Raw genomic sequence first — 12,756 nt, forward strand, 5'->3', positions numbered from 1 at the left:
TACCCAAATGAGAACAAACACAGGCAATGTTATCAGAGCTTGCTAAAGCAAAGGAGCCAGCCAACATCATTTGCATTTGGCAGAAATTCAAGGCAAAATACTACCAATAATAATAAAATATAATAATAATAATAATAATAATAATAATAATAATAATAATAAAAATGGAAAGTGTCAGGTATGCCCTGATAGGGGTTGTTGACATGGGGAAGCTGGAGGCAAGCAAACTAGAAATGGGACATTACATATAATTGACTAGGGAGGTACATTTGGCTTTCTCTGGTTGGTCCTAAATTGGAAGCAGCAGCAAAAATAAGGGAAGTTATCAGTTACTGATTAAGTCCTGACTATTTAGGGCCAAAGGCTACAGAGGGTGTGATTTGGGTTCCTGGGCTGGTTGCTGCAAGTTTTGAGTCAGAGTTTTACTTTAATATATAGTCTGGCTCTTTTCCATTTGAATATTAATTCACTCAAATTCCTTCAAGATAAATACCATGCTTGCCTTGAGTTATTTCCAAAGTTGAGTTGATCAAGCTAAAAACAACAATAAAGAAAAGAAAGCAAAGAGCTGCCAACTGTGAGTAATGAGCTTGTATGCTAGTTTCTACTTCTTGCTTCTTCACTCGTCTTAGAGATTTTCAATAGAATTGATTGAGATTAAAATAGAATAAAGTGAAAGCAGGTCTTCCTTTTTCTAAATAAATCACATGGATTCAGAAAAATGCATTAATTTTATTCAAGAAATATTTGTTGAGTACTAAATGTGGACTAGATCATTTACCTTCAGGGGGTTCAAATTTTATCAAAGAACATAGACCCATGGAAGACAATTATAGATTTCTGCTCCTGGCCATGATGATGTAACAAGCTAGATTTACTCTCTTATCTCAAAGAATTAAATAAACAAACAAAATTGGACAAAATATGTAAATTATTTAAATTACTGGACAATAGGAATCTCAGCATAATGAGCCTTAGAGAAGGGAAACAGACAGGGTAAGTAAGCTCTACAGTTGCCCCACGTTACTGCCTGAAGGAAGAATCGGGCCACAGAGCATGGAGGTAGATCCAAACAGGACCCAGTGATGTTGGGCAACAGAACTTATACAGAGCGATCCCTCAAGTCTTTAGCTGAGTACTGGTCAGCACATGTGTATAAGGAAAGAAACACAAGACAGAGAAAAACAAGTCAAACTATCATCAAAATATACAGTGACTAGGAATAGTTTGTTCTCTTCAATCAGAACGGAAAGATATCACAATGCAAGCAAAGTAGCCTAAAACATTCAGAAAGATCCCCTTAGTAGTTAAAAAAAATACAATATTAAAACAAAAAACAAAAAATCTGAAAAAGAAAAAATGGATATGTTGAACTTCATCAAAATTTAAAATGTTTACTTATATACTATTAAGAAAATGAAAAATCAAGCCACAGACTTATAGAAAATGTTGGCAAAAAAAAAAAAAATTCTACAAGGATCTGTATCTAGAATGTATTAGCATTTTTCAAATATAATACTAAAGAGACAAATATCCTCCCTTACCAATAGGAACACAATTTGCATACTTTCTCAAAAATGTATGGATAGCAAATGAGCACATGTAAAGGTACTCAGCATCATATCTCATTAGGAAAAGGCAAATTATATTACAATCATATACCACTACCTATTTAAAAGGCTGGAATTAAAGAGGTTGCTTATCTAAGAGTTTGCAAAATGTAGAGATTGGAATTCTGACATAGGATGTAAAATGGTACAACTATTTTGGAAAACAGATTAACATTTTATTTTTAAAAATCATATGTCCATAATATGACCCAACTCTTTCACAATCTTATAAGGGAAATGAAAACTATAGTCTCAGCTAAACAAAACAAAAAAGAATTGGACTGAAAAGATAAACTAGGTCCAGATCTTGAGTGCCTGTCATTTCAGTAGTTTATGTTGTGGAAGATAACAGTCAAGTGAAAGTCTTTGAGCAACAGAAAGACTAATCAGATTTCTGCTTTAGAAAGGTCATAGTGTTAACAGTGTGGAACCGTGATATAGGAAGGAGACAAGAAGAATTAGATGTCTTCAAGGAAGCAAGCCTGAACTGAAACTTCAGTAAGAGAAGGGAAATAATCTTAATTATTATATATTTGGTAGGTTGAATTGGGGGAAGGAAAAAAAAAAGGAATTTAAAGAGGAAAAAATCTGAATACATGAATCCCTGGAAAACTTATAACCTCCTTTTACACTTTAGTGCTTTAATGGTCTTTTTATTCCCTTGAAATAATGGAATGGGAAGAGATTAACCAAGGAACACATATGCACATATGCATATATAGCTCATGGACGCAGACAATAGTGTGGAGAAGACCTGGGGTGCAGCAGGCCCTGGGTGGAGGGGGGCAGAGGAGAAGAAAATGGGGGACAGTTGTGACACTGTCAACAATAAAGAAATACAATATTAAAGACCTGCATATGTGGATATGATTTCATTGGCCAACATTTTTTTCCCATTTATTTCTTTTAAAATTGTAACAAAACACTACTTAGTTATAATCAGTTTTTAACTTGTATTTTTTAACTTCTTCCACTCAAATTGAGGCCATGTTTAGTGACTTCCTCAGCTCTGTATCTCCAGCAAACACTCCCTTGCCCAATGTAAATTTTCATTAAGTATATATTGTTTCTTTGACAACCACATAAGGAAGTCAGTTATTCTCAATCTTCAATGTTCAGATACTTTTCATCTTTATGAACAACCTTATTGCTTTGAGTTCTCCTTGGTTTATAAAATTTTGTTTATACTAAATTTTGGTCACCTCTTTCCTTCTGACAATATGAAGTATACTTGCCTGTTCAATTTACTAAAGTTAACAAGATTAATTAGTATATTCTCTACTCCAACAATTAGAAAACCTATCAGTAGCTTTATAATAAGATCCATGATGTTTGAAATATTTCTGCACATGGTTGAGTAAGTGATTAATTTACCTTGGAGAGTAGATAATTTTATGATGTAAAGTCCAAAACCATGAGGAAATAAGCATGGCAAAGACTTATAAATTTTAAATTGTGTATAAACTTTAATTTGAGATTCATAAATGTATTTTAAGAAGTTGATAGAGATTGACTTCATATAGTGACTACTATTAGTGTGGATTGGGTTTAAGGTACAGACTATTTCTAACAAAATTAATGAATTGTTAATCCCCTTACCTACAAATATTTGGTATGCAATAAAAAAAAAACAACAAATTTATCTATCATGTCATAATACTGGGCAAATTACTTAAATGATGAAAACAGAAAGTCTTTGCCAAAGGTTACCTAGAAATTTCAGGCAAAAGAATCTGGTTAGCCTTAAGTGTCCCAGTTGCTGTTTTCTACACGTGTTTTGTGTTCAGACTCTGTTTGAAAAAGGGGAAGAGCCAATACATATCTATATCTTTGGCATTTCTAAGTAGTTCCTCCCTGTACTTTGGACACTCTAACCTTTTATTTGCTATGCCAGATTAATAACTCTGTTCTAATAACAACCTAAAACGTTCTCCAGGCAACTTCAATATCCTAAGTAAAACATAGTCCCAGCAATCTATTTTCTGACACTTGTTTACACTTGCCCATCCACAGTGATGGGAAAAGTGACACAGTGTAGATCTGAAAGTGACAGATTCCAAGCCAGGTCTGTTTTCCCAGCCCCAACATCCCTGAGCAACCCACACCAAAGAATTTACTCACGGCATCCTCTACATATAGACACAGACTCATGTTTAAACACATTTTGTTAAAATCAAAATAACGCAAATATCTTACAAATCCATACATGAATAGAAAGCCTTTGCAAAATAGAAAGAAATAAAGGGTAACTCTCCAAATCAAACTCCCTGGTGTGTCCAGCTTGTCCGAGCTAAATAAGATGCATTCTGTTACCTATAGTCTGTTGTCGCTCTATGTGTTAAAACACATCCACAAAACTAAACAATGTTAGGAAAAAAAATATCAAGTAGAATTTATACAGGAAATAATTAACAAATTGATAGAAATCAACTAAGTAATTCTGTAACGAGTATATGATAGAAGATTGTAAGAGAGTGATAATAGAATCAGATGACAATAACTGATTAAACAACTTAATATTTTCAGAATAATTTGTTTAGCAATGTTGCACAAATCTCTGATCTAGAAAAGACAAAGCATCTTCATAATCTAATTACTTCAAAATTCTGTCAACTCAATTCAACTCGTTTTTTTGCATAGTATTATCATTGAGAGCTTCAGTTGCCATGGTGGCAACATCATTAGAGAAAATATACAGAAATGAAATATTTCGATTGAACAAAAATGGATGTTAATATTTAGTACAAAAAAGGAAATAGTCTATAAACAATATCAAGACAAAAACTATTAAGTAATTAATTGTTTGATATTTGCAATGGAATAAAGCCCATTAAAAATACCAAACTGCAGTGTCATGTATAATCATTTCTGGTATTTTAGCTTATTCCTAAAGTTAATATTCTGAATGTGCAGTATATTACATATGATATACACCCATTTAAATAACAGTAAATTTTAAGTTTATATTTATCCTATTCTCATTAATATTGAGTTTAAGAATACATTTTGCTATCAATTGTACTTTCATATAATTTAATAGAAATTGGAAATAACTTCTTATTTATTGTAATAAAGATTTTAAAAGATTGAAGTAGATACATTTCAAAATGAAATGAAATCTGTAAGAAATTTGATCAACATTTTATACTAGTAGATTGAAAGTGTTTTGTTTGAGGTCATTGAAGTCCAGTTTAGAGCCAAACATACTTTATTAGCTAGAGACAAAATTTTTATTAACATTTCAAGAAGAGATATAGGGGTAAGAGTGATGTAATGTTGTGATTAAAAATTTACTCATAAATCACAATGTACCAAAAAGGCATACTTTTTAGAAAAACTTATTATATACAAAAAATTTTTTAAATTACAAAATTAATTTTCTTAACTTCAAAGGGAGATTATTGAAAAACTTCTATCACACTCTGTCCAAAGGAGATAATTAACACTCTGGAGAGCAAACCTTTTGCTAAACAATATTCTAGGTATTTTATATGCTTTAACTCTTAATTCCTGCAACAATCCAAGGAATTACCCCCATTTTATAAGGAGGGAAAGCTCTCTATATTGATCCCCTGGCAATCTGGCTTCAGATTCTGTACATCTACTCTAAATCGCTCCTAGGTTATTCAAGTTTATGAGGTCTAACCTCTTATATCTTGGCAGAGATTTTATGGTACATTTTAAAATTTTCAATGGGCAAAAACTAAAAGCTATTTTTGGCAATGCAATTCCTGTATAATATCTCCATATTTCAATATTCCTATGGTGTATAATTTCAGGCATTTTAAAAAGCATTATTAAATGGTATTACTATGATCCAGTTTGAGGCACAGTGATATTTTTCATAGCATCTCTGGGAGACATCATATGCTCATTAGAAGGGAAATATTCTGACATCAATACCTTTAGACAGTTTGATCTAGAGAGAAATGCTTTGGAATGTGTCCCATAATATCGACAGTCCTAGCTGCATTTCAAGTTCAGAGGGAGGAAACAGTTCTACTCCTAAATACATACAGATATTTGTCAGAAGGTTCAAAAATCCATGTTCATTAAAAGTTACAATCTTCAGAAAACCAGAAAAATAAATCTGATATAATCCAAACAAAGATCCCTGTCTGTCACATAGCCTTGAATTATAATATGGCAACTGTAATTCCACCTAATTAGAAAAGGTGAATCTAATTTTGAATTGCAAATTATCCCTATTATGAAAGCTCAAAGTAAAGCATCATCAGACTCACAGACTCAGACAGTATGGATTGCGGAGCTCTATAATGCAATGTTTATGATTTATCAGTGAGCCATCCTAAAAGACTCTACTTGGAACCATTCATTGGTTTTAATGCTAGTAGATACAGATTTCTAATTAAGACTTGTATTATAATATATGAAGATTAGCACTCTTCTCCTTTCCAATCTCCTTAAATGTCTATTTTCTCATTTGTAAATGGGGATAAAAATACCCACATTTCTATGAAATAACAAGGGATTACACTAGAAAACATAGGAAAATAAGTGTACACTTAAGCATTTTAACTGAATTCAAGTAATTTAGGACTGTACACTTTGGGAGATACAAAATTCTACCAATTTTTATTTTATTAAAAATAAGAGCTTTAATCATTTTCTAGGTTCTACAGAGAATGAATTATTGTTTAATCATGTAATTTTGCATAATAAAAAACAAATGAGAAAAAAGTGTTAAATTTCTAAGATATATGAAATGACTAGCTATACCAAATTAATTTTGATTAACAAAATACTGTGTTAAAATATGGATGTTAATAAACTACTAGTGATCTATTCAAAGTAGTAAGTATGGGACATTTTTGAAAAATAAGTCACCATAGCCCTGGCCGGTTTGTCTCAGTGGATAGAGTGTTGACCTGAAGAAAGAAGGGTCCCGGATTTTGTTCCAACCAAAAGCACATGACCAGGTTCATGACCAGGTTATAGACCTGATCCCAAGTAGAAGGTATGTAAGAGGCAGCTAATCAATGATTCTCTCTCATAATCAATATTTTTCTCCCCGCCCCGCCCCTCTTACTCTCTGAATTGCTTCTGTTCATTGCAAATAGTTATCAATAAAACTTGAATGTATCAAATGAACTCAGCCATTCTTAAAATTTTATAGACTAATGGTACAGCATGAAACATCAAAATAAAAAGCTTCTACATAGCAAAAGAAACCATCAAGCAAGAAAGCCTACTCCATTGTAGAACATATTTGCCAATGCTACTTCTAAAAGGGTTAATCTCCAACATTTATAGGGAACTCATACAACTTACCAAAAGAAATATAAACAACCCAATAAAAAAAAATGGGCACTGGACCTAAATATATACTTTTCAAAAGATGACATATAGAAGGCCAAGAGACATGTGATAACATGCTCAAAGTCACTAATCAACAGAGAGATGTAAATCAAAACTATAATGTGGTACCATGTCACACCTATCAGAATGGCTGTCATCAATAAATCAACAAATGACAACTGCTGGCGAGGATGGAGAGAAAAAAGGAACCCTCCTGCACTGCTGGTGGGAATGCAGACTGGTGCAGCCACTGTGGAAGACAGTATGGAATTTCTTCAAAAATTAAAAATGGAATTCCCGTTTGACCCAGTGACCCCACTTCTAGGAATATATCCCAAGAAACCAGAAACACCAATCAGAAAATATATATACACCCCTATGTTCATACCAACACAATTTACTATAGCTAAGATTTGGAAACAGCCTAAATGCCCATCAGCAGATGAGTGGATAAAAAAACTGTGGCACATCTACACTGCTGTAAAAAGAAAGGAACTCCCACCATTTGCAACAGCATGGATGGAACTGGAGAGCATATGCTAAGCGAAATAAGTCAATCAGAGAAAGATAAATATCACATGATCTCACTGATTTGTGGAATATAATGAACAAAAACTGATGAACAAAAACAGATCCAGAGATAGAGAAGCATTGATCAGACTCTCAAACTTCAGAGGGAAGGTAGGGGTGTGTGGGGATAATGGGCAAAGATCATAGGACAAGTATGGATGCATATAAGCCTAACCAATGGACAAAGACAACAGGGGGTGAGGACATGGTTGGGTGGTGGAGAGTAGGGGGCTAGGGACACATATGTAATACCTTAATCAATAAATAAAAAATTTAAAAAAGAGTTTAAATAAGACCAAATAGTGAATGGACAAATGGAAATTTCTACAGTGGATCAAAACAAGCAAAATGTAACTTCTACCATCAACCACCAGGCCAAAAACTAGGTGGAAACATTAAACTTTAGTTAACCTAAAATTTGTTTTACCCCATTATAAAGTACAATAAATTGGCTTTTTATATTTAATTATTTGATTACTAACCAATTATTTTAGTATCATAATTATATAGGCAGTCCTTGGGTTACATCAGACTCAACGTACCTATGTCCTTTCGTGGTTACATCACCATCTCCCATTTATTTATTAAAAAAAAAAAAAAAAAAAAAAGTTCCATCAATTCGACGGATGTACATATGTTCCTTGTGTTTTTCATCATTTATTTACCACAAATAGAGGTCAGGAGTTATCTTTCTTTTAATTTATTTTTTTTAACTCTTTCACTTCATTACTGCTGTGTATGTGCTCCATGTGAGTGATGTAGGTGCTTCTGTAGGTGGGTTCCGACTTATGGCAAAAATCTCATTACGTCGCCCCATAGGAACAGACCTCCGATGTAAGCCAAGGACCAACTGTATATAAAAACAATCACTCTTGCCGAGACCGGTTTGGCTCAATGGATAGAGCGTCGGCTTGGGGACTGAAGGGTCCCGGGTGCGATTCCGGTCAAGGGCATGTACCTTGGTTGCGGGCATATCCCCGGTAGGGGGTGTGCAAGAGGCAGCTGGTCCCCGGTAGGGGGTGTGCAAGAGGCAGCTGGTCAATGACTCTCTCTCATCGATGTTTCTGACTCTCTATCTCTCTCCCTTCCTCTCTGTACAAAATCAATAAAATATATTTTAAAAAATAAATAAATGAATAAATAAATAAATAAAAACAATCACTCTTAAGTATTGATAAATTTAGAGTTGAGGATTTTAGAGAAATTAGTGCTTGCTTATAATGATAAGTTGCATGTTATTCCCATGCTATTTTACAGGACTGGAAGGTAGGCATCATATATTTAACAATCTCAATAATTCTACTTCAGTTCTTATTTAGTCACTATCTCATTTTAATCAACTCTGCTGGAATTACTTGCAGAGGGATTAAAAAGGTCTGGCAGCTATTTTGAAGAGCCCTTGCCATTGAGAGCAAGAAATTGATGGAACTAACTTTCTTGTGAGGGCTGCAACTGAATTTTTACCTAAGGATGATAGGCTTTCTGTATAATCTACTCTTTATCCATTTCTCTCCAAGTACATTACACAGTTTATCCTACCCAAAATGAAAAATGTATTCATGGAAGCAAAGAGCAGCTGCATTTCTCTACCCCAGGGCTAACATAGATTTTAATTATTTTAAAATCCTTGAACAGATCTTTAACTGGAATTATGTGACTATATCTTTTTGACATTCCAAATTGACAAGAAATATAAATGTCGGCTTTGTTGTATCCTTCCATGTGTCCGTGCTAAGGATAGAAAAGTGAAACAATTAAAAGTATATGGAAAGCAAAAGCACACTCACAAAGATTTTCCATCTCTCTGAAGTCTGCCTTGGTATAGGTATCCCACATGGAGAGCAGAGGCAGTGGGAAGGTCACAACAGGAACTTTTCTTTACAAAGGGCTTTCAACAAGTATGCACTTTTTAGCCTCAAGAACATTACCAGTCTACAAATGGCAGGTGATGAAATCACAGGATTAGGAGATGTAAAACGGAAATGTTCATGATTCCTTCTCTGCCGATGCAATGAATCAGCATAGTGAAATATCCATCCCTGAGTTGTAGCTAAGGTTTGGCAGCTATGCTAAAGCAGTTTCCAATTTAAGTTTATACCTACCTAGAATTCCTTTCAAACAGCGGTGATGATCCCTTAAAGTTAATCTGCAATGTTTAGCCAGTTTATATGTTGTTGCGACAGAAGCAATCATATCATTTTGAGAATATACTAGGCTTCAATGCAACTTTTGAAAACAGCCTCTTAATGAAAATGAAATTAACCAGTAATGTATGACATGATGTAGCTTGGTTTATCTAAGTATACTCAGAAGATGTAAAGAAAAAACAAGAAGGGATTAATATAAATATATATATAAATTTGCCATACCCAAATACCTGACAACCCCACACTTCCCACTTGGACTATTTTCAAAGTATTAGACAATAATTGAACAGAGAATAAAATTTTATAAAGCTACCTTAATATTTTAGAAAATCCAAAATTGCTAATACAGGCAATGAATGCCAAAGCTTTGCAATAATCCTACAAACATAAGCATATTCATGGGCACCACCTGGAAATTGGAGACAATCGTATATAAATTGCAGTTTTTCTTCTCATCATGTCTTATTTCTCCAATCAAATCTCATGAATAATTTGGCAGTCTGATCTAATATAATCCTGATTTATAATGTTTGGGGCATTAAAGTCTGATGTCTAGCTGTACTTTACCCAGACTAATAAAACAAGGGTACTTACCCATTTTTAGTCACACTTTTTTGCTTGAGTTTTAAATAGATTGCATGATGTCGATATTAGAAGCAAAGGTTTGGAAAATGCCAAACTATATTTTCCCTTTGCACTGAAACTTAAAGATCAGATGTATTTGAATTAGATTTAAAAATACTTCATTTTTCTTAGACTTTTTTTTTTCTTGTTTTGTAATTAATTTAACTTTAAAGAAATTATAAGCAATATGAGAATTGACTAAAGTAGAAATAAATAGATATTCATTATATTTATCAGGGTGTAGGTAGAAAGCAGAAACCATCCCAAGTTGTTTCAACAAGTGCAATTAAACATAAATAATTGCTGGACTGAAGAACTGAAACAGCAAAATGTGGACAATATTGAGGTGACAGGAGGTAGCAGCTGCAGGAAGCAGCTCCAGCTCTAGGACTGAGAGAACAAAAAGAGGAGTTCTAACTTCTTAATGTGTAGAGGCTTAGGGGAAGGCTCCCTTGTAGTTGAAATTCAGACCTTTGAGAAAGAGTGCTAGTACTGGTGTCTCTGAGATCAGAGATATGTGCTGTGAGTCTGGAATGCAGATCCCTGACAATTAATTGGGATTGATGTCCTTAGGGTGGTATGGTAATTAGTAGTGGGGGAATATAAACTAGAATAAAATGCCACTGTGAATACATGTTGATGTGTGTTACCAACAGGAACAGACAGCAAGAAGGAAGCACCTAATAGGAGCAAATCCTTCTTCCCACAGGTGTGTAGTCTCTTTCCTGTGCCCTTCATTGGCATAGCTAAGAAGAAGGCCAGCTGGCAAAGCAGAAATAAGGGTTGCCTGTCTCAGGACCAGAGTTACAAAGATTATTTCAGAAAGATGGATTTGAAGCTGAGAGAGCATGGAATAGTGTAAGCATTTTGCCAGTATTCAAACTTTGAAAAAAATGGAAAAATTCTTTGAAAAATGCAACTATCAGCCGAAACCGGTTTGGCTCAATGGATAGAGCGTTGGCTTGGGGACTGAAGGGTCCCGGGTTCGATTCCGGTCAAGAGCATGTACCTTGGTTGTGGGCATATCCCCAATAGGGGGCCCCAAGAGGCTCTCTCTCATCGATGTTTCTAACTATCTCTTTCCCTTCCTCTCTGTACAAAATCAATAAAATATATTTTTAAAAAAGAAAGAAAAATGCAACTATCAGAGCTCATTCAAAAAGAATAGGTAATTTGAATAGGCTTTTGTGTACTGAGGAAATTAAATTTGTAACATAAAGCTTTTCCACAAACAAAACTTCAGAAAGAGATGATTTCACTGATGAATTCTACCAAATATTTTAAGAATAGTTTTCTTCACAATCTTTTCCAGAAAATTAAACAGGAGGAAACCCTTCCCTCTATAAAGCCAGCATCATCATTATACCTAACAAAAAAAGGACTATAAAAAAAAATAGGCACACCAACATTTGTCATGAACATAGAAACAAATATTCTTAACAAAATGTTAGCAAATAAACATCCACCTTATATAAAAAGGATAATGCATGATGGTCAAGTGGAATTTGACCAAGTTAGTTTAATGTTGAACAATAAGTCAATATAATTTATCATATTTACTAACTAAAAAGGAATGAGCATAGGGCCATTTACAATGGACAGAAAAAAAAATGACAAAATTCAACATTCATTTATGTTAAAAAACTCAGCAAATCAGGAATAGAAGGGAATACACTTAACCTGATTCAGGACATCTATGAAAAATTCTGAAGTTAACATCATACTTAATGGTAAGAGAGTAAATGATTTTACTCTAATATTAGAAACAAGACAATAATGTCCATTCTCACTAATTTTTTAACATAGTGATAGAGTATCTAGCCAGTGCCATACATAAAAAAAGGAAATATCAGTTATACAATTTTAAAAGAAGATGTAAAACATTCTTTTTCAAGGATAACATGCTGTTCTTATAGAAAATTCACTGTAGTATACAAAAGTAAAAGCTATGGAAAATAATAATTAAGTTTATTGATGAAGTTTGCAGAAGATCAATATAGAAAAGTGAATTTCATTTCTATGTCTTAAAATTAAAAATTTGAAATTAAAATGTAACAAAGCAGTAAAATTAGATTAGCACAAAATTATGTGAACTAGTTAGAGATAAATCTGAACAAAAAATACAATATCTGTACCCTATAAATTATAAAACTGTTGAGAGAAATGAAAAACCTAAATATATGTACATTCTAGTCCACTTTAATACCATAAAATATAAATGCATATGTGTCAATTGACTGTGCATTATTAACAGTATGTCTTCTAGTCAACAGAGACATGATAATAGTTAAGTATTTGTAAAGTCAGTAGCTATAGGGGATTTTCAGCTGCTCAAGGGTCAGTGTTTCTTGCCCCCTACATTGTTCCAGAGTCAACTGTAGCTTGTTCAGAGGCTGGGTGACACACATGGTTAAGACATCAATTCTCCCCAAATTGATCTATACCTTGAATACGCTCCAATAAAAATGTCCACAACTCCTTTTGTT

This window comes from Pipistrellus hanaki (assembly GCF_964339955.1).
Source record: "Pipistrellus hanaki genome assembly, chromosome: 2".
In the NCBI taxonomy this organism is placed as follows: Eukaryota; Metazoa; Chordata; class Mammalia; order Chiroptera; family Vespertilionidae; genus Pipistrellus; species Pipistrellus hanaki.